The sequence below is a fragment of the Ovis canadensis genome, chromosome 4 (assembly GCF_042477335.2).
Source record: "Ovis canadensis isolate MfBH-ARS-UI-01 breed Bighorn chromosome 4, ARS-UI_OviCan_v2, whole genome shotgun sequence".
Taxonomy (NCBI): Eukaryota; Metazoa; Chordata; class Mammalia; order Artiodactyla; family Bovidae; genus Ovis; species Ovis canadensis.
In genome coordinates this window covers 79,397,753-79,425,345 of record NC_091248.1, presented here as the reverse complement: position 1 = coordinate 79,425,345, position 27,593 = coordinate 79,397,753, and the positions used below count along the sequence as shown (strand labels likewise).

At 39.9% G+C, this 27,593-nt stretch overlaps 1 protein-coding gene and 1 non-coding gene across 12 annotated transcripts in view; one reads left to right on the top strand and one right to left on the bottom strand.

Moving 5' to 3' along the window:
• PDE1C (phosphodiesterase 1C) overlaps nucleotides 1-27,593 on the bottom strand; it is a 541,038-nt gene that overhangs the window by 175,775 nt on the left and 337,670 nt on the right. The gene's annotated exons all lie outside the window — the stretch shown is intronic.
• Nucleotides 1,157-1,228, top strand: TRNAG-GCC (transfer RNA glycine (anticodon GCC)). Its single transcript has one exon. It is a non-coding gene; the product is annotated as a tRNA-Gly (tRNA).

Below are 27,593 nucleotides of genomic sequence, written 5' to 3'. Positions count from 1 at the left end.
ATGCGTATAAATGTTTATTTTCTTTAAGCAGCATATTTCAGAAGTAAAATGCATTCCAAAGGCTTTAATCTAAGCACAGGCTGTCGTAAAACTTCCCTGGCATATCTTTCTCTTACAGTTAACCAAATTACATTTGGGTATTTGAAGCAAATGAGGATATAACAAAGTGATTTGGGTGGACAAAATGTATGAACTTCATCCTGTTTATGGAGCATTTTTACAATTGTATAGGCTGACAGCTATGCTTAGAGAAATAGTTGAAGAAGCAAATAAAATTATTCACTCAGTGGTTTATAAGCAAAAGGGGGAAAGGGATGTTAATCTTCAAGATTAAAGTGTGGAGCCAAAAATGAGTTTTATTTTTAAAAATTCATTACAAAAGTCCTTGAAAGGATATAGTAAAAGACAATGTAATTGGGAAAATAGGTCCACTCTTCCAGAATTGAAAGCCTCTGTCCCTTTTTTTTCCTTATCTCTATATAAAGACATTTCTGTCAGCTTGGGTGCATTTTCATCAAATCTGGAGTATACATTTGGGAAGCTATTGTCTAAACATAGACCCAAATGACATATGCTTTACTGACTTGGGCAGAGATATGTCGGGAGCAGTACTCTGAGCAGCTGATGCTCAAACACAGTAGGGAGATCCAAGCAATGCGCATCAATGAGATCCTCTAAACAGGGAAAATCTACAGGGATTTTAAACCTGAGCCCCCAAAACAATAATTCCAGTGGCAGATGCCCTGAAATGTCCTTTCGGCTTGTGCTGAGCTGCTTCTCACTTGAACCACCCAGCAGGATTCATGCACAGTGGCTGCATTTTAGCATCATTTGAAAACTTTTTAAAACCAGGGGTGCCTAGGCCCTGGCCAGACTAGTTAAACTGGAATCTATTGGTGGATGGGAGGAGATGGATGAGGGGGGCCCAAGATGATTCTAAAGAGCAGCTAGAGTTGAGAACCACTGGTTCAGGGTGAGTGGCAGTCAAAATTTAATGATGGTTAATGATTATCTACTGAGTAACATGGACAAGGCCAGCTAGTACTCTATAAAAGCATTTTTAGTTTAAAAAAATTTTATTGAGATATAGTTGATGGCAATACTATATGTTTTAAGTATACAACATAGTGACTCACAATTTTTAGGGTCATACTCCTCCCTGGTGGCTCAGACGGTAAAGCGTCTGCCTGCCGTGCGGGAGACCCAGGTTCGATCCCTGGGTTGGGAAGATCCGCTGGAGAAGGAAATGGCAACCCACTCCAGTAATCCTGCCTGGAAAATTCCATGGACTGAGGAGCCTGGTAGGCTACAGTCCATGGGGTCGCAAAGAGTCGGACACGACTGAGCAACTTCACTTCACTCCATTTATAGTCATTAAATCCCTGTGTTATATAACATATCCTTGTAGCTTATTTTATACACATTAATTTGTACCTCTCATCCCCCACCCCTATGTTGCCACTCTCCCCACTGGTAATCACTAGTTTGTTCTCTGTTATCTGTGAGCCTGTTTTTGGTTGAATTCACAAATTTTTTGAAAAATTTTAGATTCCACATATAAGTGATTTCATACAGTATATGTCGTCCTGTCTGACTTATTTCAGCTGTACCATTGTAGTATAGTCTGGAATCAGGGAGTGTGAGTCCTCCAGCTCTGTTCTTCTTTCTTGAGAGTGGTTGGCTATTTGGGATAGTCTGTGTTTCCATACAAATTTTAAAATTATTTGTTCTAGTTTTATTAAAAATGCCCTTGATATTTTGATAGGAATTGCATTCCATCTGTCAATTGCCTTGAATAGCATGGTCATTTCAACAATGTTAATTCTTCCAACCCATGAACACAGTATATCTTTCTACCTGTTTGTGTCATCTTCAATTTAGTATTTTATAAATTTTAAATGGCACACTGCCCATGAATAACTGAAATTATTCTATGTCAACTATATTTATCTGTGTCTCACAGTATACTTGCAAGAAGCTTAAACACTGAAAAGTTAGAAACTTGCATGAGATTAAAAGTGGGATTTAGTCACAGCAAAGTCAGGGTGAGGTCCACCCAAGTCTAGGGCTTATACCAAGGTACTCTCCAGGAGTAAGTCTAATAGCCTCAACTTTCTAAGGTGAATTTTTAGAGTCCCATTATTAATATTATGTAGCTTTGGTTTTAAGTCAACAGAAACCTGAATTTTAAAATCCAAGTGTGAGAGTTCTATGTTCTTGACTAGCAGTGTTTATTTGAGGGGTTTCAATTGAAGAGGCTAATACAGGGTCTCCCCCAAGTAATAAAGGCATCCATTTAATTTGCCAAAAAGATGAATAGAAGGTTCCTCTGAAATTTCCCATTCCTCCTGTGCCATCAGCTTTGGAATCCAACCTAAGCAACCAAAAACAACTCACTTGTAGCCTGCAGGCATATGACTGGCACTGACAGATCCCTGCCTTGCAGCATTTCATATAGCTTTGATCAACAAATCAATGATAGCCACAGGCACCTGGTTCATGCAAAAAGCCTTTCCATTTCCTCCCCTGATCCAGCAGCTGCTCCTTCCTTCTGGGGACCCCACTTTCATATACAGGCGGAGTTCAGGAGAACATTGTAGCAGTGTCTACTCGGATGCTTTCCTCATTCAAGGAAATGGGCAGTGCTCCATGCTCTATTCTGCTGCTGAAACTAACTGGAAAGAACAAGCATTGCCCTTTCCCCAGGGGGAAAAGGTTGGTGCTTATGGAGGCAATATGCTCCTGCTATGAAAATAACTTTAGAATCCAGAAGAGCGAAGTTCAAACACAGGACCACCAACAAAGAAGGAGACTAGTCAGACTTTGTTACAGGGCTTCCTTGGTGGCTCAGTTGGTAAATACTCCATCTCTTTATGTGGATTCTTATTTTCCGAACGCGGGAAACTGGAGTTTGATCCCTGGCTTGGGAAGATCCCCTGCAGAAGGAAATAGCAACACACTTCCTTTTCAGAGCATGAAAAGGGATGTTATATTTGATGTACAACTCTGCCGTAAGAGTTGTATGAATTTCAAAAATGATTTAATTTTTAAAAATATACTTACTATAATAAAATATTTTGGGTAAAGAGCTCTAAGCTCCATAACCTTAGTTCACTAACAATGTCTTTATTGATAGGTATAATTCAGAAAACAACATAATAATGAATGTCATCTCTATCATTTATTCCAGTGGCACCTTTCTCTGCATATGTGCTGTGTAAAGAGTCTACGTTCACAGCACAACCTCTTCGAAGTAGATTTGGGATATAATAATCTCCAACCAAGAAAAAATTCACACTAGCTTATGAGTTAATGCCAGCTGGGTATATGGTAAAAGTGACTCACACTCAAAAGTGATCTAATTTGCAGTACAAATGAGGAAGAGCATTTTCTTCTTCTTCTTCTTCCTTTTTTTTTTTTTTTTTGAGCATTTTCTTCTTATGCCACCATTCTCTTAAGGGCCACGTGTGACCAGGCTTTTTCTAAGAAAAAGTCATTTTTGTTGTTCTCAGATGACTGATAAGCAAGCTTGACTTCCATTCTTTGTAGGATCATTGTGGGTCAGAAGATCATGAAGGTCTGATTCTACAATAAAACAAGGTTCTACAAACATTTGATTTCAGGGGGGACAAATAAAAGAAAGGAGAGATAATGTCTAATTTCATTATCAAAATGCAATGATAATACTGAATTTTTAAACTAAAAATCTTATTTCTTGAACATACATGTAAGAGTTAAAAGGTCAAGTTAATAGATTTGTCTTATGACAAAGGCAACAAAAACTCAAGTGTTTTCTTTAATAAGAGCCAGTGAATAAAGTTATCATTGATATATGGGTCTGTAAATTCTAAAACATTGAGACATTGAAATAATGAAGAGAAAACATCCTTGGTAGATGGAAAGAAACAAAAAGTTGCACATATTGTCACAAACACCTTCATTTAGTTGAAATCAATATTTAAACAAAATTTTTGGCTGGCAACCCTGGGCCCTGGGCATTCTCTAATTCCTTAACAAACCAAGTCATTACTCCAAATCTGTCCCAGAACCCAAGTGCACACTTCACTCTATGACAGAACTCCCCTCTTACTGATTTCAGGGCACCAGTTCACTCTCCTCTGGCTCTTGCTTTTCACACTGAAGTTCATAAACCGACTCTCAGGACAAATAAAAATACAGTCATGCCAAGGTCAGAGAAATTCCACTGATAGGAGGGCACATTCATCAATTCATTTATTTATTTACAACCACCTACACTGTGGCAGGCCCAGTGTTAGGCCTTGGACACAAATATAATGACAAATATGACTTAGTCTCTTGTCTCAGGTGTTTAAAATCTGGTCAGGGACAAATAAAATGAATTAAAGTTAAGTCACGTGTGCTAAGTGCAGTATAGACAAAATGCTATGGCAGTCCCGGGATCCTTGGTACTAAAGCCTAATTGGCTCTGGTAGCTCCTAGTCATCAGGGCAGAACACCTCCATGGGACAACTAGTAGGGAAGAAGGGCAATTTTACCTGTATCAGTACCTCTGCAATACCCACATCTGCATAAGTTGGGGAGTGGTAGGGCCAATAAGGCCTATTTCTACTTTTCACATTTTGATAGAGGGATAAGGATTCACTTCACTTCCTATAGGGGGACATAGGAGAGAATACCTCCCATTTGATATTGGCAACAACCTCTATTCAGGTTTCAATTACTTCCAATAACCTACTTCTACAGAACTGATGCTTTCCAATTGTGGTGCTGGAGAAGACTCTTGAGAGTCCCCTAGACTGCAAGGAGATCAAACCAGTCAACCCAAAAGAAAATCAACCCTGAATATTCATTGGCAGGACAGATGATGAAGCTCCAATATGTTGGCCACGTGATGCAAAGAGTCAACTCATTAGAAAAGACCCTGATACTTGGAAAGATTGAAAGCAATTGGAGAAGGGGGTGGTGGAGGATGAGATGGCTAGATAGTGTCACTGACTTAACAGCCGGACCTGAATTTGAACAAACTGCAGGAGATAGTGGAGGACAGAGAAGCCTGGTGTGGCACAGTCTACAGGGTTGCAAAGGGTCAGACATGACTCAGCAACTAAACACAACTTCCACAGTGACCATGTTCTACAGACCAGAAGCTGAGACGTGTGGTCTGAAAAGGATCCACTTTTTCCAAATAAAAAGCTTTGTACATTTGCACAAACAGCTTTAAAGGCCTAAAGACTAAATCTCATATAGCTCTATACTTGCAAATAACTTTTATTAATTAGAAATGGCTCATAAAGTTCATTGCATGTGTTAGGACAAGTCAACACCTTCAAATTACATTAATGCTAATGCTCCAAACAACTAATTAGAAGGATTGTTTCTCCTAATTCTGACAAAAGTTTAAGATTTCTTTCCTAGAAATTTTAAATAAAAAGCAATCAGAAAGGAAACTCAACAATATGCTCTAACAAATCACATATTCATGGCACTCTGATTTCACTCCATCTGACAGAGAACCACTTTAGAACTAGCTTTACAAGAAATGTTGAAGGGACTTCTCTAACTACAAAAGTAAAGACTATAGCTAGAAACATGAAAAGTATGAAAGGAAAAGGTTCACTGGTAAAGGCAAATATATATAGATTAAAAGCCAAAAGTAATAAAAATCATCTATAGCTACAAAAAGTAGTTAAGGGATACACAACAAAAAAAAAAGATGTAAAATATGATGTCAAAATCAGTAAACACTGGGAAGGGGAGAGGATTAAAACTGCAGGGTTTTAAAATCCATTTGAACTTAACAGATCAGCAACTTAAAATAATCACCTATATAGGGTGAAGAACCATGCAGTTATACAAACTTCTCTGCAGCATAGAGAGGCTATTTTCTTGCTCAAGTTAACTTCCTCCAAAGTAGATTCTCCTCTTCTTCACCGCTGTTATTGTAATCTTCTGAGCATACTCACATCACTGCCATTTTGGGGAAAGCCAAACTCAAGGTCAACTGAGGTAGGATATAGGAGAAGTCCTGGGGTATTCATCATGGTGATCTAGTGGGGAGCTAGATTTGGAGTTTCTTACCACTTAACCCTTCACCACTGTCTCTCCTGTGCTAAGCAACAGACAGCAAGAACACTGATCACTGGCTAAAGCAGTGGATGTGGAGCTAGGATCATAGATGCAGGAATTCCTGAAAACTAGGAAAGACAGCAATTAGCTGATACCCAGAAGACAAGTTAACAGCAAGCATCTCCTGGAGAATGTCCCCTCCACATTAACTGCAGATACAGTATGACAGGGAAAATGGGGTTTTTAAGGACAAAGACAAAGATAAATAAGAACCATCAAATGTTTTAGGAAACCTATGTCAAACTGAATAGAACTAATACCTCAGGAAATGCATCAAAGAGAAGATTAATTTAGAATAAATATATTTACTATTTTCAAGAGATGGAATTTGATATGATATCCATAAATAGATTCATTAGAGATCATTTAAACTAAAATGTTAAACACTGGAAGAAAACTAAATGAGAGACTAAAAAGTAAATAGTATTCAACTGAATAGAAACTTTGGGAACTGGAAGGAACTCTCCCAGAAGGCAAAGCAAAACAAAACAATACAGAGCTCATCAATAATAAAGCAATGTTAAAAGACATGAAGGATAAAGCAAGTTATTTCAATATATGTATAACAGGTGCTCAGAAGGAGGAAAAAACAGAGGAAGACATGAAAGAATTTTAAAGGAAAAAAAAATTCCAGAGCTAAATACACAAGTCTCAACTTGAAAGGGCTCAGAAGTGCCATGCAGGATGAATGAAACCACACATAGCATACTATGGTGAAATTTTAGAACATTAAAGTTATCAAAGAAGACAATAATACACAATTCAAAAGAGAAGAAACAAATTGCCTGCAAAGGTAGAGACTGACATCAAATTTATTACTGTCAACCGGGTGCTAAGGAAGGAAGAACTACCCTCTTTGAATACAAACAGGACATTATTTTGAACTGGAATCCTCCCAAAATAAAATTCAAAGAGAAAGGCAAAAAAAGATATTTTTCAGACATTCTAGAATTCACAGAATGTATCTCCACAGACCATCTCTTAAAGAATTAATTAAAGATGGAGGAGCCTGGTGGGCTGCAGTCCATGGGGTCGCTAAGAGTCAGACACGACTGAGCGACTGCACTTTCACTTTTCACTTTCATGCATTGGAGAAGGAAATGGCAACCCACTCCAGTGTTCTTGCCTGGAGAATCCCAAGGACGGGGGAGCTGGGTGGGCTGCCGTCTATGGGGTCACACAGAGTCGGACACGACTGAAGCGACTTGGCAGCAGCAGCAGCAGCAGCAGAAGGAAAGAACCTGAGAGAGAGGAAGATGTGGGCCCAACAAGCAGAGCAGGAGAAGAGGAAATACAAGGGGCCCCAGCTCTTCCAGGAACGGAAGGACAAAGCCCTCATGGCGTGACTGTGTTCCTGTAGGTGGGAGGCCCAACTTTTCAAAGCAATATCTTTACTCTGGGGAAGTGCTCATCTAAGAATGTACCAGGCAGACCCTGGGCATGATATAGCTGCTCCCATGGGTAGGTGCATTTGTCTGGGAGACTGGACACTGGCTTCTAGGAAGAGAGCTTAGAAATAAAAGTCTGAAAACCACTGTCCTTCTCCCAGGTTTGCATCTGTGCTCACATCCTTCAGATTTTCAACTGTCAAGCAGTGAAAAGTATGCTGACCCCTTTTCAAAGAACTCATCATTAGCCTCTCCAAATGGTGTGCTTTTTGAAACAGCATATTCTCTAATGAAATGGCTGTTAAAGATGAATACAGGGCCCCCCACCCTTAGTCACAGTTTCACTCTCCACAGTTTCAGTTACCTGAAGCAAATGTGATCTGAAAATATTAAATGGAAAATTCAAGAAATAGGCAATTCATAAGTTTTAAATTATGCGCCATCTTGAGCAGTGTGATGAAATCTCACTACATCTCGCTTCATCCAGCCCAGAACATGAATCATCACTTTGTCTGGCATATACCACACAAAAGTGACTAGTAGCCATCTGGGTTATCTGATCAACAATCATGGTATAAAAGTGCACATGTTCAAGTCACCTTTATTTTCTTTATTTTTTTTTTAATTTTTTTTTTAATTTTAAAATCTTTAATTCTTACATGCATTCCCAAACATGAACCCCCCCCACCTCCCTCCCCATAACATCTTTCTGGATCATCCCCATGCACCAGCCCCAAGCATGCTGCACCCTGCGTCAGACATAGACTGGCGATTCAATTCACGTGATAGTATACATGTAACAGTAGCCTCACTCCTTGCTCCCAGAATTGAATCAAAGGGTATATCTGCTCTTAAGATCTTGACAGATCCAGAGAGAAGGTACCAAATAATGTCTATACTATACAATTTAATATGAAAATATCAAGGATTTTGTTGCCCTCCCAACATCCTCCTGTCAGTCATCCCTGATCAAAGTCTTTCAGACATTCTGAAAAAAGAGCATTGGACTAAAGTTGTCAGGGGACCTGGCTTCTGATTTTATCTCTGGTGGTGGTGTTTTAGCCACTAAGTCGTATCCAACTCTTGTGACCCCTTGAACTGCAGCTCACCAGGCTCCTCTGTTCATGGGATTTCCTAGGCAAGAATACTGGAGTGGGTTGCCATTTCCTTCTCTAGGGGATCTTCCCAACCCAGGGACTGAACTCACATCTCTGGTTTCCTGCAGTTGCAGGCAGGTTCTGCACCGCTGAGCCAACAGGGAAGTCCCTAATTTTCTCTCTACTGCTCTTTAACCCAGTGACCTGGGCTCATCTCTTACCTTTTTACACAGACTCTGTCATTTGTAATCTTACTATGATGTGAGTTTCTCAGGGTTCCTAAGCTGGCCAAATATGATGTACGAAAGTGCTTGAAAACTGTTCAGTTCAGTTCAGCTCATTCACTCAGTCGTGTCTGACTCTTTGCGACCCCATGGACTGCAGCACACCAGGTCCATCACCAACTCCCAAGTTTACTCAAACTCAGGTCCATCACGTCAGTGATGCCATCCAACCATCTCATCCTCTGTCATCCCCTTCCCTTCCCGCCTTCAATCTTTCCCAGCATCAGGGTCTTTTCAAATGAGTCAGTTCTGCACATCAGGTGGACAAAGTATTGGAGTTTCGGCTTCAACATCAGTCCTCCAATGAATATTCAGGACTGATTTCCTTTAGGATGGACTGGTTGGATCTCCATGCAGTCCAAGGGACTCTCAAGAGTCTTCTCCAACACCACAGATCAAAAGCATCAATTCTTTGGTGCTCAGCTTTCTTTATAGTCCACCTCTCCCATCCACACATGACTACTGGAAAAACCATAGCTTTGACTAGATGGACCTTTGTTGACAAAGTAATGTCTCTGCATTTTAATGTGCTGTCTAGTTTGTCACTGCTTTTCTTCCAAGGAGCAAGCGTCTTTTAATTTCATGGCTGCAATCACCGTCTGCAGTGATTTTGGAGCTCCCAAAAACAAAATCTGTCACTGTTTCCATTGTTTCCCCACCTATTTGCCATGAAGTGATGGGACCAGATGCCATGGTCTTAGTTTTCTGAATATTGAGCTTTAAGCCAACTTTTTCACTCTCCTCTTTCACTTTCATCAAGAGGCCCTTTAGTTCTTCCTTTCCTGCCATGAAGGTGGTGTCATCTGCATATCTGAAGTTACTGATATTTCTCCCAGCAATCTTGTTTCCAGTGTGTGCTTCATCTAGCCCAGCATTTCTCATGTACTCTGCATATAAGTTAAATAAGCAGGGTGACAATATACAGCTTTGACATACTCCTTTTCCTATTTGGAACCAGTCTGTTGTTCCATGTCCAGTTCTAATTGTTGCTTCCTGACCTGCCTACAGATTTCTCAGGAGGCATGTCAGGTGGTCTGGTATTCCCATCTCTTTCAGAATTATCACAAGTTAAGATCTTAAATTGTGATCTCATTTGATAAAAATGATGTTGGTACTTAAAAAAGCAAAGATGTACAAAACACAGAATAATATTTCCAGCTGAGAATCAAGGATCTATCTGTGAAATAAATCTCTACTCATGTGAATACACAGAAAGGAAGTAGATAACTTTTCTGGGTTTTCTTTTCACGTTTGTCTCTAAAGAGAGTAACTAAACACCTACCTAAAAATAGAGAAAAAAGAAGCCCATTTTTTTCCTTCAAGAGAAGATAGAGGAAACCACACTAATAAGAGTCCAATGTGCTACAGATTCAAGTGGAAGAGTCATTCCACAGCTCAAGAGGGAAATAATAAGCTGTATCAAGCATTGCGTTTTGTGTCAGTCTGAATCATGAACCCCTCCAAACTTCTCCAGCTTCAGGGTTGCTAGCTCCCAACTTATGCCCTTAAACTAGCCTTTTATCATAACCTAATCCACTTATGTTACCAGTGTTACCCCAGAAAAAGGTACATTTTAAAAGTTATGACCCTCAATAATTTATGAACCTGGCAGAATGATGTAGAAGCCATTTGAATTCCCAGAAGAAATACACCTGAGAAATGACATGGATTGAAATTGATCCAAGGGGTATTAAAATGGATGTGTGCTGCCCTTTGTCTCATAGGTAATAAATAATGCTGTGCAAGTAAGCAGCAACGCAAAATATTAGAAGGATCTGAGATAGTAACTTGAGATCATTCTTGAAAGCCACTTATTTCACGACACAAGTGATAGTTATTATCTAGAGGCAGTAAAAAGAAAGCATAATCTTGCCTGGATTAGATCTATCATGATAGTTGACTGCTATCCTTAGGATATGTTCAAATGTGAAAAGCAAACACAATCTATATTGTCCTCATTGAAATTTCATCCAGTAGAGCCGATCCTTACATGTAATAACAAAATATTTCTTCTTTCACTGAAGAAATTTTTCTGCTAAGTCTAACAATCTTGTTCCCATCACTAAGGTGCTTTTAAAAATAGCTATTTTTGTTGATAATAAAAAACTACACATTTTAATGTATACAATTTGATGAATTTTTGCATATGCACAAACCCATGAAACCATACCTCAATAAAGCTGCCACAAAAAAAGAAAACATAAAGATATATGCATACAAGAAAAAAAATAGTACCATGTAGGTTATTTTATTATTAAAGCAAGGTGTCCACAAAGCTCAAAAACACAAACAGCCATGATTGGTGCAGGATGAACAGCTGTAGCAGCTGAGGTGTCCAAGACCAGGTCCACAGTATAAAGGAAATCTCTGACTCCTAAAACCATGCAAACTCCCTGTACTAGGAGTGCTGCCTGGTGAGGGTACCCCTAAAACAGAGCCTGTCCTTCGGCAGTTTGGAAACCTTTGAGCTCCAGGGTAGGATGCACCTGCAAGAGCTATAAATGCAAACCAAGTGCTGCTGGATTAGCTCCATGTGAGGTCCCAGTTAAGAGCCATATGCCTACAATCGATCTCACAACATCAAAAGTATATAAGCATGAGGTTTAGCTTAGTGAGGCTCAAAAACATGAGGTTTGCCTTCTGCCCGCCAGTCACTGCTCACCCAACATCTTGTGGTCAGAAGCCACTTCAGGGAATTTGTTCCAACGGAAGTCTTATTCAACAAAGAGCTATACTGATTATTAATTCATTCTGTATTTTTTATTGGTAGATAAATAAACTGATTTGCCATACCCAGAGCAATACACCTGGAGACGTCAGAGTCATCGTTTTCTGCCAATTTAAAACTAGCGTTCGAATCTTCAGGTGAAAGCAAGTCCACCAACAGTAGCCTCGTAACATCAATTACCATCAGCATAAATGCCTAAATAATAACTAATTCTTCCAAGGTATTTAACTAATTCTCCCCAGAATTCCTGTACACACAAAGGTCTTCTTTCCAGAGGCCTGTGATGAGGATTTCCTCTCAAGGAAAGGGAAACTACACATTTCCTCGGAGGATGATCAGAATTTCAGATACTGGGATCGAAGCTGTTAGAGGATTTTGTTGTATCCCTACCAGTGAAAGAACAGTAAGTTCAGAAAAACTAGAGTGGAATCTAAGATACCATTTCTTAAAGATACAGATAGTCGGTAAAAAAAAAACAAAGCATCTCAGAATCTTATCAAATGAATATCAAATAGGATGAAATTAATATCTGTTAAGAACCCCCTCATCTTCACTGGGAGAAGTCAATGGCAACCAACTCCAGTACTCTTGCCTGGAAAATCCCATGGATCGAGGAGCCTGGTAGGCTGCAGTCCATGGGGTTCTGAAGAGTTGGACACGACTGAGCAACGTCACGTTCACTTTTCACTTTCCTGCATTGGAGAAGGAAATGGCAACCCACTCAGTGTTCTTGCCTGGAGAATTCCAGGGACGGGGGAGCCGGGTGGGCTGTCGTCTATGGGGTTGCACAGAGTCAGACACAACTGACGCGACTTAGCAGCAGCATCTTCACTAGGGACCTCAACCACAATCATCCTGCGGTCAAGCAGAGCTCTCCAATGGAAGCTGCCCCTCACTCTCAGCACAGTTACCCACCCTTCCAGCCCCAGACCAATGGCCTTGCCTCAACTAATAATCCTAGTTTCCTTGATACTCTATATTTGAGCTTCACTTAGGCCAAACCTTTAGAGAAGGAAATGGCAACCCACTCCAGTATTCTTGCCTGGGAAATCCCATGGACAGAGGAGTCTAGTGGGCTACAGTCCAAGGGGTTGCAAAGAGTGAGATAGTGAGATACAACTGAGCGACCAAACAACAAGGCCAAACACTACTTTTCAAATCATCAAGGCAAGACCCATCAAAAGACACCCTTTAACACTTTCAAATTCTTTTGAGACTTCCTCATCTTACTCGACTCTTACTGATTTTCTCTTCATACCACTGTCATGTTCAAGCATTCACCTACATCAAGGTCAACAAGTACATGCACATGATTTACAACATGGCTAGGAGCTGGTAGAATAACAACCCCCTGCTCCTGCCAAATGTCCACATGCTAATTCCAAGAACCTGTGAATACACAGCAAAAGAAAGACAATGATTAAGGTTATCAACCTTTGAATAGAGAGCATGGCCTGGGTTATCCAGGTGGATCAAATCTAATCAAATGAGCCTTTGAAAACTAAGAAACTTTCCTGGCCACAGTCAGAAAGATGAGATGGAAGAAGAGAAATTTAAAGCATGAGAGACACTCAACCTACTGTTGCTGGCTTTAAAGGTAGGAAATGAGCCACCAGCCAAGAAATGTGGGCAACCTCCAGAAGCTGAGAACCACCCCTGGCCAATGACCAGCAAGAAAATGGTTGTGGAGTTTCAAACCACTAAATTTGTGGTAATTTGTTTCAATAACAATAGAAAATTATGTAGTGGTCATTATCTATATTAACAGCTATAATAAATTACTCTTCTTTAATATTTAGTACAGGGTTTTGTCTGGTTCTCTGTGAATTATTTTCACAACTGACTAGCTTATTATTTTATCATTTTATTGCCTTTAGTTTAAATTAAGATTTTCCATTTATGTATAAATGGATATAGAAATCCACCATCTTATCAAATGGTTAGGAAAAGTTTTTAATGGAAAAATCATAATCCTTCATTCACAAACTATCTACATAGGTACATTCTTTAGCTCCATAAATATTGTACTAAGTTCTAGTAATGCCAAATACAGTTGGTTGCCCAAATATGGAATAATCAAATTTCAGGCTGCAAACGCTTTAAATTTATTCAAGTAAGACAGCCCCAGGGGCCATATCAACACTGTTTGAAGAGATATGGTGCTAAAGAAATTTAATAAACAGTTTTATTCAGTTACTAAATGTTTCAACAACAGACATTCACACTCACTCTCACAAATGGAATTTGCTTAAAAATAAGATCTCTCAAACTGTTGACTGATGTTAACATTTTCCAAGGCCCAGATTATCCAAAAATAATCATGTATTTATTCTTAAAACATTCTTTATCAAAGTGTTGGTACCCCGAATTCTCCTTTGAACCAGTTGTAATACCTTACTAGTTCCCTCATTAATAAGTGAGTTAAATAAAATGTTTGGCATGTATATTAGTCACGGTTCTCCAGAGGAACAGAACCAATAGTAGATGTGTATATCAACACACACACATATATAGTATGTTTGGGGTTTTAAATGTTATCATTAGATATTACTATATAAAGACTATATATATAAACTATACGTGTGTGTGTGTGTGTGAGTTGCTTAGTCGTGTCAGACTCTTTGCAACCCCATAGACTGTAGCCCACCAGGTCCCTCTGTCCATGGGACTCTCTAGACAAGAACACTGGAGTGGGTTGCCATTTCCTTCTCCAAAAGGAACTATAGAAAGAAAGTGAAGTCGCCCAGTTGTGTCCGACTCTTTGCGACCCCATGGACTATAGCCTACGAGGTTCCTTCATCCATGGAATTTTCCATAGTCCCCCGTATATCCATGGTTTCTGCAGTTTTCGTTGTTCTTCTGGTTGTTGTTTAGTTGCTAAAGCATGTCCGGATCTTTGCAACCCAATAGACTGTAGCCCACCAGGCTCCTCTATCCATGGGATTTCCAAGGCAAGAATATTGGAGTTGGTGTCATTCCTTTCACTAAGGGATCTTCCCTACCCAGGGACTGAACCCATGATTCCTGCATTGGCAGGTGGATTTTTACTGCTGAGCCACCAGAAAGCCCAGTTATCCCTAGTCAAACATGGTCCAAAAGTATTAAACAGAAAACTCCAGAAATAATCCATAAGTTTTAAACTGCATGCCATCCTGAGTAGCATGAAGAAATCTTGAGCCATCCTGCTCCATCCCACCAGGACCTGAATCATACTTTTGTCCACTACCTGCCCACTGCTTTCAGTCGCCCAGTCATGTCCTAGTCTTTGCAGCCCCATGGACTGCAGCATGCCCAGGTCTCTCTGTCCCTCACCATCTCCTAAAGTTTGCCCAAGTTCATGTCCATTGCATTAGTGACGCCAAACAGCCATTCTACCCTCTGGCGCCCTCTTCTGCTTAGTATAGGAAAAAACATAGTATATATAGGATTTGGCACTATTCAGTTTCAGACATCCACTGGGGGTATTGGAACATATCCTCCACAGATAAGGAGTGACGGACTACTGCGTATGCTATATGCATGTGTGCTAAGTTGCTTCAGTCATGTCCAACTCTTTGCGACCCTATGGACTATAACCCGCCAGGCTCCCCTGTCCATGGGGTTCTCCAGGTAAGAATACTGGAGTGGGCTGCCATTGCCTACTCCAGGGGATCTTCCTGACTCAGGGATCGAACCCATGTCTCTCATGTCTCTTGCACTGGCAAACCAGTCCTTTACCACTAGAGCCACCTGGGAAGCCTGAATATACTATATATATACACACATACATATATATGTGTAATATATATATATATATATATATATAAAATACATAAAATCTGTCTGTAGATAGAGAGGAGAAAGATTGAGAGACTGATTTTAAGGAATTGGCTCATCTGTTAAGTCTCAAATCTGCAGGGTAGACCAGCAGGCTGGAGACCAAGAGAAGAGTTAATATATCAGGTTGAGGCCAAAGTAGTCTGTTGGCAGGATTCCCTGTTCTTCCAGGAAGTCAGTATTTTTTCTTTTAAGGCCTTTCAACTGATTGGATGTACTGACTGGATGAGGCTTACCCACAAAATGAAGGGTAATCTGCTTTATGAAAAGTCTACTAATTTAAATGTTAATCTCATTTAAGGAGAGTACCTTCACAGAAACATCTAAATAATGTATCTGGGTCCTACAGTCTTGCCAAATTGACATATAAAATTAACCATTATAGCATGTGTCCATGTTATATTTGAAAGAGAGCCATGATTTACCTCTATTAAAATTTTACCTTTAACAACTAGCAGGTCTTTGAGACCAAGTTAGGTGGTGTCTTTATCAATTCCAAAGGCATCACTGCATACTTCCAAAGTCAGCCAGGCCTTCATGGGTCTCCATTGACCACAGGGGAAGTTCCCAATTATTCCCCACTGCTAAATGAGGAATTCCAAATATCATCTGACTGATCTGTGTCAATGATCTTCATATATTTAGGGTCACCAATGATAAATGTTCTCATAGTCCCTGTCCTGAAGTAGCTCATTCACTTGAAGTATTGATTGAATATCTATTGTAATCAACCTATTTTAGGAGATACACAGGTATGGAAGATCCCCTGGGTAGGAAATGCCAACCCACTCCAGTATTCCTGCCTGGAAAACTCCATGGACAGAGAAGCCTGCTGGGCTACAGTCCCTGGGGTCACAGAGTCAGATACGACTGAGCACACACACACATAAATACTTCAAGGAGCTTAAAGTATACTTGCAAAGATAAGAACACAACACATTAGTTCAGCACATACTCAAGAAGAGGTCAAGTCCAGATACTAGGTATATTTACCTGGGGAGATCAGTCTAGCTATATTACTAGTCAAAAGAAAATGCAGTCAGGAACAGCTGGCGGTGGCAAAATGTGACAGAAAATGTTGAGATTTACTTTTATTTTCAGGATCGTGTCAAAGACTAAGAGACTAAATGCTATTCTGACCAGATCAGGCGTGAGGTCCTGCCCACTGGTTTAGCTCCTGAAACACTGCTAGTCCTCAGCCATAACTTCTCTCTGGGGCTTTTTAAACAACCCAGCTAACCAGGCAACTAGCTGACATCTTTTCAAACACTCACATAAAAATACATTCCAACTTCCCTAGAGTTGTCAGTTTCAGAGACTCATGTGAGAGTTCCTCCCTTACCTATACAGTTATGTGTACTTTAAACCTGACTAATAGGAACTCTCCTATTTGGTAAACATAGATATCTTAGCTGACTGGCAACCAGGAAAAGAAGCTGTAAATGATAAACTCTGCACAAGTACAGTTCTGTTTACCTTTAATACAACAGTTCAGATATTGGCTGAAAAAAATATGTATCATCTGAAGCTTAAAGACAGTTAATTACTTAAAGTGATAGCTAAATTTTATTTTATTAATATCATTTGGAAATGACTCATTTCTTTACATTTACTTAGCTGCATGAAGGTTGTGAATCAATTCCTGTGATTTTAAGGATAAAATAAATAAACTGATACCCTGATAACTGATAAACTGATAAATAACTTCTTGTCATCTTCTCCAGACTCTTTTCTTTCTTCTAACTTTATTTCCTTACTTTTCCCCAACCTCGATGTTTCAGTATTACTTATACTTTTGAAGGGAAGGGATATAGCTGTGCCAGGGCAGTGGGGCAGGTGCAGAATTTTTATATTTTGGGTTTTTAAAAAAACTATCATCCTAACACCTAGGTACTCTTTCCTGATCATCTAGGAGAGGGACATTTTGTTAAAGTGACAGATCATAGTTTAATAGCAATCATAAATCTGGCAAGTACAACAAGACTCATGACAAGCCACAAACTGGAGCACAGCAAAAAGAGAACCGCCACAGTCAATACACTCAAATTAGTGCAGTTTCCTGGAAAACACCTAATCTTACAGATGTCTTAACTGTGGAACAAAGTGGTTCACCACTCCCAAGTGTATTAGAAATTGCAAGTTTTAAGGGGTGGGCAAAGGCGATAGGTAGACATGCTATCCTCCGTGGGTGGTTTTACTGGGCACAAGGAAACCTACAAAGAGCAAACAAAATTGCTCAAACAATAAAATCTGGGGTCTTTTAGAATAAAGAACTATTTCAATAACCCTATCTATTTTGGTCTTTAAAAATCACTATCATTTTCCTCTATGTTTTCATTTTCTAATGTTTCTGAAATTGAAATCAGTCTTGGAATTGACATGTTTCTTTAAAATAATAGTGTTTCTTTCCTTTAATAAAATTCAGTAATGATATAGCTCACAATCTAGAGTAGAAGAAATGAAGTTATTAATATTTATAAGAAAGTTGAACTGGGTTGACTGTCCTCTTGATTGAGAACTTTCAACATTTTACAGAAATTTTCACCCCAAATAAACCATTTTTGTCTCTCAATTTGACTTACAGTGGTAACCTAATAACTTAAGTTACTTGGAGTACTTCATTTCCCAAAGATGACTGATAAATGAACTATATTCTTAGGCATATGGCGAGCCGAAAAAAGCAGCCAGCTGTTATCACAAACGGTTGCTAGTTTACTTTTTTCCTGATTAACTGGTGTTTGACTTTCCTGTGTCTTCAAAACCTACTCCAGTCAAGTATGGAAGCTTCATAAGCATGAAAGTATAATTATCCAGGTTTCACATTTAAAAAGGTACATATCTTTTTATTCTCATTTAATAAAGAAAAGATATACTTGTGCAGATAGTATTTCTTGACCATTTCTCCTTCTTCATTTTGGTAACAGTTAACTAACCTAGTCCTTAAGGTATCCTTCTACAGGTTAAAAAACATATTCCTATTTAAATATTTTTAAATTTCTCTGGCACTATGATCAATCAGCACTGCATGCAAAGACCTCCCAAGGGGTCCAAGAGAGTGTTAACATAAAAATAGAGGTCTTTTTAAGGGCTGGCCATTAATTAATATGAAACATGCGAAACACATTTTCACAGCCCATCCCAATTTTGATAAACTGAAACACATCTGAAGTCTACCTCTATGTCAGTAACTGAAGCACACTCTCATAGCTCACCCCAAATTCCCTAACATCCTAAAATAAGCATAGTAGGAGAGAACTAACTAACCACGTTAGACAAGGGATCTCTTTAGCAGAGAATTTCAGTACATGGGCTGTTGTTTAGTCACTAAGTCATGTCCAACTCTTGTGACCCCGTGGACCATAGCCTGCCAGGTTCCTCTGTCCATGGGATTTCCCAGGCAAGAATACTGGAGTGGGTTGCCATTTCCTTCTCCAGGGGATCCTCCCCACCCAGGGATTGAACCCAAGTCTCCTGCATTAGCAGGTAGATTCTTTACCCCTGAGTCACCAGGGAAGATTTTAGTACATGAGTGAGTTTACATGCGCACATATGTTCCTGTATGCTCTGTGGGACTTCTCGTTATCACTCCATTCCATTTCTCTCTCTCATGAAAAGTGTATTTGAAGAAAAGTAAGAGTTATAGGAATAGCCTGGTGGCTCAGAGGTTAAAGCATTTGCCTGCAAGGTGGGAGACCCGGGTTCAATCCCTGGGTCGGGAAGATCCCCTGGAGAAGGAAATGGCAACCCACTCCAGTATTCTTGCCTGGAAAATCCCATGGACTGAGAGCCTGGTAGGTTACAGTCCACGGGGTCGCAAAGAGTCAGACATGACTGAGCGACTTCACTCACTCACTCACTTATTAATTTAAGTGAATTATTCACAAACTTTATTATTAACAACAACTTATTTGTGACATGCCACAAGATCAATCCACAGCAGACATTACTGAGATACTAATCTCATGTAAATATTACCTATTAAAAATAGATTAAAGAAAAAAAAAAGAATAAGACTTGAATTTGAAATAGAATTAAAGAAGGTTAGAAATTTCATTATCTTCACCAAAGTACAAAGAATCCTGACTGCATGGTAACCTCCCAGGAGTTTAGCTATTCTTCCTATTAATGTAAGAATCATCTGACCCAGAAATTATCCATCAGTAGACTCAAAGAAAGGTAGATTCCAAATCTGTCAAGTGATTTGGAACCTACCAAATATAGGTGGTATTTCAGCCACTAGCTCCTCTTTTCAGCCCTCAGTTAACCTGTCATTCACTCCCCAAGTTCACGCCTTCTTGCTGGAGGTTACTATCAATAGTTATCGGCAGCCAGTAAGCCTGAGCAATGAGGCAAAGAAACAACGGTGAAACTGACAGCTATTTCACTTGCCACTGCACAATTCTCAGGTTTTCTTACTTACCTCTTCTAGCTAACCACAGGTTGACAGGGCCTTCCTTTATCCAGCATTCCCTGTATGCTTTCCATGTGATAATCAAAAAACATCATTTGGTTGGATTGATAATAAATATGTATGCTTACTGATATTAACTGTCAGCTATTTAAAACAACAGATTAAAGTTATTTCAAAATTAACTGATTAATTGTATCTTTGACCAATATGCCCGAAGCTATTCAAATCTACAAGAACACAGATTTGCAACTGTGCTGATTCAATTAGTAACCACAGTAGATTCTACCCATAACACAGCTTAATGGACTCCACCATTTATATCCTATTTTCACAGCTAAAGAAATCCACATTCCATTCAGAAGGCAGAGGGGGGAACCTGCCTTCTGAGGGAAGGAAGAAGCTTTGACTCTTTAGTCTCCAAATAAATGCAAAAAAAAAAAAAATTGCCCCACTGTGTAAGTTTGACACAGACAGATACTCAGCAAAATTACTGAAAGTACAGAAACCAAAACTGGAAACTGGTAACAATCAGAGTAATTGACAACCTTCACTAGGAAGACTCTTAGCTAGATTTCCTCAGTAAGCTCAGATTTTGTTTTCATTTCAAACCACTCTCGAGAGAAAATACCTATTCATCCTGCCAGGTCCTCTGACACAATTCCATGTTAAGAGAAATGCATTTTGACACATCAGAATAGCTGTAGAAATTGTTCAGAAAATTCCATTTAAACGGCTCTTGGCGAGCCTCTGTTAAGAGAGTCACAACTCAGAAACTGTTTCGTGATCTCTCATGAAAGAAAATAGAAAAAAGAAAGGAAAAAAAAGGCAGTAGTCCTGTTCTTTTGAGTTTGTAAAATGTTAAGAAAAATACAACAGCAAAACAGGAGTAGAACTACAGAAATAGAGCATCTTAAAATCATGGTGGGAATAGTTTAAACTATGATGACTGGAAACTCTGCATTGTAAGTTAAACACCACCCTGCTCCTTTCCCAAATACATCCTCCCGTTTGACCCATTTGATCGTCTGCTCTGATAAGTAAGTGAAACTCATTAACGCGAGGTCTAGAAGGCCCATTTTTTTCTTTCCCAGCAAATTTTTTAAAAATTTATTTATTTTAATTGGAGGCTAATTACTTTTAGTCAAGTGGCTGATGATCTCCGAGAGACTCTCACTCCCTCTTCCAGAGCGTGGAGTTGTTTCGAGGGGAAGTGGTTTCACAGCCAGAGACTACATTTCCCAAGCCCCTGGCACCTAGGTGAGGAAGCCAGGGGACTAATTCTTGAGTGGAAGTGACATGTGGCGCTTTAGGACCAGGAATCCTAAGAAGCAATTGCCCTATCTTCACTCTTCTTCCCTCCTATGAAATGCAGAGGTTTCACAGACTGTGCAAAGCACAGAAAGAAACTGCATACCCAAATCACTGACTGGATAGGTGGTCACCCACTTGACCAGGAGCATGAGAGCAAGAAGCAAAGTCCAGTAACACTGAGGCATCGACAAGCTAGCTTTACCCTAACTGGTCCAATTTGCTATTTTAGTTTTCTGTTATAAACTTTTCATTTTGACGTGTCTTTTAATGGGTCCATTGCTCTATAACCAACAGTTTTATTCTCTGATCTATTCCTGGCTTTTCTGTCATGTGGATTGCCAAGAATTTGTCCCTCCAGCTTACTGAAATAGTTATCTGTTATTCTCTCCATTCATCTGTAGCAGCTTGGCTCACCACACCACACTACTACTATTCACTGGAAAGTGTTTAAAGCAGAGTTGTAGTGAAGTGGATAGATGTAAGTTTAAAAGTCGATTCCGGGTAACCATGGGCAAATTCCCAAGCCTTAGTTTCTTCCTTTGTAAAAGGACAACAACATATTTTCTCTCTCTTTCAACATTTCATTCTCTTGTCTCAAAATGTGAAGAGATAACTTTTCAGTTAGTCCTAAACAGTCTCATACATAACTCTCTGCAACTCTGAATCATCACCCCAACAGACCTGGCAATAGGTCTGGTGCTAAGGAATCTTGTTTTATGTAACACATAAGCAGCACACCTGGAAGCAGCTGTGTATGATCTGACGCAGGTTTATGCTGACAATCTTCCCTGCCCCCAATTTGTTTTGTTTTATTACTTTAGAAGAATCGATGCTTTTGAAGTGTGGTGTTGGAGAAGACTCCTGAGAGCCCCTTGGACTGCAAGGAGATCCAACCAATCCGTTCTGAAGGAGATCAGTCCTGGGCTTTCTTTGGAAGGAATGACGCTAAAGCTGAAACTCCAGTTCTTTGGCCACCTCATGCGAAGAGTTGACTCATTGGAAAAGACTCTGGTGCTGGGAGGGATTGGGGGCAGGAGGAGAAGGGGACGACCGAGGATGAGATGGCTGGATGGCATCATGGACTCGATGGATGTGAGTCTGAGTGAACTCTGGGAGTTGGTGATGGACAGGGAGGCCTGGCGTGCTGCGATTCATGGGGTCACAAAGAGTCGGACACGACTGAGTGACTGAACTGAACTGACTGAATATAATTTTATTTTTATTGGAAAATAATTGCTTTACAATGTTGTGTTAATTTCTGCTGTACAACAACATGAATCAACTATATGTATACATACACCCCCTCCCTCTTGAACCTCCCACCCATCTAGGTCATCACAGAGCCCCGAGTTCAGCTCCCTATGCTATACAACTAGCGGCTTCCCCCTAGCTCTCTATGTTACGTACAATCTGAACTGGCTGCTCATTTATTTGTCAAAGTGGCATCTACTCTGCCCATTTCATTAAATCCTTCTTGCTAAAGCAGAACACATGCATGGATACCCATTTCAGGTGTTTTCCTCCTCCTTATTCTGGCAGTTAAGGAATTAGGACTAAAGTTTTACCCTCACTGGTAAAACTACTCACTCTCAAATCAAAACCAAATGCACAAACCATCAGGTAAATATGAGCTAGTCCAACAAAGAAGCCAAAAATCGTGGACTTCAGAAGGCAATTACCAGAGAATAGGTTCAAAAACAAATTTCCTTGTACTCAAAATAGAGTCGGGCAGTACGAAGTTTACATGGATTATCTTAAATTGGAAAAATCCCTACTGTCAATAAGTAACGGCAGTACTCCAGACTGGACATGTAACCTATGTAACTGCATACCTGGACACTTAAAGAATATTACCAAGTCTAGACGGCATCCTGTCCAACTGTTTCATTTTAAAAGTAAGGAAACTGAGGCCCCAGGAGACTAAGTGACTTGCCCATGGTAACTGAAGGAACATACTGATCTGCCATGTAACAGTCAAGTGACTCCTAGTCGCCTGGCTCCACGTCACTCTGGTGTCAGAAGCTCACTGTAGAGCTCCTCTTCTGACTGTACGGTCTTCCTTTAGAGGAATACAGACAATCCTGAGAGCTTTGCAGACATAATGATCTGATTCGAGCTGAGTAACCTTGACCCAGTCACTTCTCTTCACTGAGGGTCAGTTTCCGCAGCAGGAAAATGGGATTAATAAGAGGGCTCAAATTGGGGGGTGTGATGGGGACCCATGGAGCCTTCTGTCCTAGAACTGAATGTGGCTTCAGTAAGTATCTTTCTTTTGGACTGAACATCCAATTAGACAGTCCACAACAGTAGAGTAACCCCTTTCTAATGGATCTATTTTGTTTGATCATTACTGAGAGATTCTGGTTTTGTGTTTGTTTGTTTCTTTAAAAAAGGCTGCAACTCAGACATACATGGAAGTGCCCATACACAAACAAGCTTCAAAGGGCCCTGCCCAAGGAAAGAGAAGACCCTGATTTCTAATTTCAATGTGAATTTGAAGGCTTACAGAACTGTCCTCATATGAATTAGTTTAAAAAAAAGTAAAGTGAGTCACTCAGTTGTGTTCAACTCTTTGCAACCCCATGGACTGTAAATAGTCCATGGAATTCTCCAGGTCAGAATCCTGGAGTGGGTAGCCTTTTCCTTCTTCAGGTGATCTTCCCAACCTAGGAATCAAACCCAGGTCTCCCACATTGCAAGAGGATCCTTTAGCAGCTGAGCCACAAGGGAAGCCCTTGCTTGTACTTTTCCAAGTCAAAGGTTAAGATGATCAATTTGACTTGGAGGGCAAGTCATGGAAGATGAAAGATTTTTAAACATTTAATATTTATACTTTTAATGTTTTAACATTTAAAAAATGGAGTGTGATCAATAATAGATTTACAAATAAAAAACACAAGCTGGAATCAAGATTGCTGGGAGAAATATCAATAACCTTAGATATGCAGATGACACCACCCTTATGGCAGAAAGTGAAGAGGAACTAAAAAGCCTCTTGATGAAAGTAAAAGAGGAGAGTGAAAAAGTTGGCTTAAAGCTCAACATTCAGAAAACGAAGATCATGGCATCCGGTCTCATCACTCCATGGGAAATAGATGGGGAAACAGTGGAAACAGTGTCAGACTTTATTTTGGGGGGCTCCAAAATCACTGCAGATGGTGACTGCAGCCATGAAATTAAAAGACGCTTGCTCCTTGGAAGAAAAGTTATGAGCAACCTAGATAGCATATTCAAAAGCAGAGATATTACTTTGCCGACTAAGGTCCGTCTAGTCAAGGCTATGGTTTTTCCTGTGGTCATGTATGGATGTGAGAGTTGGACTGTGAAGAAGGCTGAGCACCAAAGAATTGATGTTTTTGAACTGTGGTGTTGGAGAAGACTCTTGAGAGTCCCTTGGACTGCAAGGAGATCCAACCAGTCCATTCTAAAGGAGATCAGCCTGGGGATTTCTTTGGAAGGAATGATGCTAAAGCTGAAACTCCAGTACTTTGGCCACTTCATGCCAAGAGTTGACTCATTGGAGAAGACTTTGATGTTGGGAGGGATTGGGGGCAGGAGGAGAAGGGGACAACCAAGGATGAGATGGCTGGATGGCATCACGGACTCGACAGATATAAGTCTGAGTGAACTCCGGGAGTTGGTGATGGACAGGGAGGCCTGGCGTGCTGCGATTCATGAGGTCGCAAAGAGTCGGACACAACTGAGCGACTGAACTGAACTGAACTGAAACAAAGTGAATTTCCACATGTGTGCATGAACCAGCTTCTCGGAAACAATGTGCTATTTAAATCTCTTAGTAGGCAGAGACACGTTAAACAAAGTGAAAATTTGTTAAATGGGGTTTGAACGGAAGTGGCTTGTAATTAATAAGTTTTTCTCCCTCTTACTACAGGGTCAGAGTGTGAATCACCTCAAACTTGCCCTTTTAGGAATCTTGTCTTGAAAGCTGTTTCTGTGTAACCTACTGATCCACATCGCCTGCAGCCATCAAGGGAAAAGGACTCAGAATGAGTTAATTCAAGCAAAAATTCAAACCAAAATCAAACTTACTTTTTTCTAAGAATCAAGGACTCAACAACCAAACCAAAAGTCCTAACCTTTATCAAAACTGTAAGGGTTTTTCAAGATATCCGCAAACAGAAAATTAAAAATCTATCAGTCAATATCATGGGCAGATAAACAATGAAATCAGTTTATATTTGTACAGGTTTCTGCTGCTGCTGCTGCTGCTGCTGCTAAGTCGCTTCAGTTGTGCCCGACTCTGTGCGACCCCATAGATGGCAGCCCACCAGGCTCCCATCCCTGGGATTCTCCAGGCAAGAATACTGGAGTGGGTTGCCATTTCCTTCTCCAATGCTTGAAAGTGAAAAGTGAAAGTGAAATCGCTCAGCCATATCCAACTCTTCGCAACCCCATGGACTGCAGCCCACCAGGCTCCTCCATCCATGGGATTTCCCAGGCAAGAGTACTGCTATTCTTATATCAACTGGCATGTCCAACTCTGCAGAAGCAATTTTCCTCCTGGAGTACAAATATTCTTCCTAATAAGTCTACAAAGAGTTCATAATCTAAACATGCAAATTTTGCCAGAGGCAAAATGGCCCAATATGTGAACTATAAGAAAGAAACTATAAGAACTGAAGAACTATAAGAAATAAAAATTGGAAAACTCATTAAAAAATCATGAAGAGGTAAAAAATTTCTCTGTATTAAAACCACAGTGCTATTAAAAATAGAAGTTCTAAAATGTATATGATTTTCCCCAGTCTTACATTTCAATTCATTAACAGCCAAGTCAGTTCACTCCTATAATGTTGACATAAAAAAGTTTTATGCAACCAAATATTTGGCGTTTCAAGCATAAGGATAACATTTCAGTTTTCCATTTGTTCTTCTACTGTGGACATTAGATAACTTGTGACTCAGGCACAAATACAGCCTCTTCCTGTAAGCCCAGTATCACCCAACTCTGTCATTCAAAAGTATCTATGTGGTCCTTGAAAACAGCTGCAGACAATAGAACCTGGGTAAGCCACCTCTTGTATGGACAGAACAAACTCACTGATGAACTGGGTACCAGACAAGAGGATGGCAGGGACTGACTCAGCCTCTGGAAGCTGTGCTGTCACGGGCATGTTGAGATTAGTCCTCTATAAGGTGTGTGTGTGCTAGAACAAGAGAATTCTTTCCTCTGCTATTAAAGCACTCTTGCTTTTTCTTCTTTAAAAAAATGAGAAACATTGCCCACATCAGATTTCATGCAGCATTACCTGCACTGGTGTCCCCTTCCTGAATAGCGAAGCAAACATGTTTTCTCAGCAGTTCACATCCCAGGTGTGGCTTTGGTTACCAGTGGCAGTGGTGGGGGTTGAAGACAGGGCAAGTAGGAAACATCATCTCTTACCAAATCACTGCCCAGAAACAAGGACCTGAAGTGCTTTATAATTTTTTAACAATTTTTTAACAAACTCCATTCCTAAGATAAATGACTGAAAATCAACTGAATTTCATGAAAAGCACTAGCCACTCCAGTTTGCCCTACATGAGATGCTGGATAAACGGGTGAGTTTGCTTTTTACTCGCAGAGAAGTTCTAAACCTTGGATATACTGCAGTGATGAAATAAGAAGCCTCTTCTGATTTACAAACTGTTTTAAATCTAATGTTGTACAATGTTATCTTATGCAAACATCTACAGAGTAAATTACCTCGCATCCATGCTACCGCCAAGCCATGTGACACAGGTAAGAAGGGTTTGACCTCAGTTTCCCCATTCAGGCTCGTGCATTTTTTCAGGTCTCATCAATTTATCCTAATACGCCTCCAAAGGACATCAATAATTGCCTCCTTTGAAAATTATAATCATACTTAGACATGTTTCAGCTTTTGTAAACATTTGCTCAGGCATAGAGGTGCATTTAATATGAATGGTCAAATATTCCTAAGGAACAGTCTGTAAACTGATTTTTTAATCTATTAGGCACTTTAAACATGCAACAGAGAGTATGAATTATTTATAGAAAGCCTAAGACTAATTCTTCTGCAAACTTCCCTTTTGCAATCTGAACATCCAAATCTGATGTATCAGTTTTGTAACTTCCAGACATCATACGTCAAGCATAAGATTGCCTACCACAGCACCTGGCACACAGTGGCATTCAATAAATGCTATGTTTTAAGGCGGTTTAAGGAGATCCATAAACTAATCTAGTATATATCATAGTGCATCCAGACATAGTTCATAAAATCCAAGAATAAGTTTATGATTCTGAAACAATTCAGGCATATTAGTTCCCTTTCAGATAGTAGACAACTTCATGGCATTTTTGAATTCCAAAGAAATCTTTGGATTTGGCTAATTAGCAGAGAGGTATTCATCTGGGAAATCAATTTCCAGATCCTCAACTTCTATGTGCAGTTTTCCCAGAACTAATCTTCCTCTAGGCGAGGC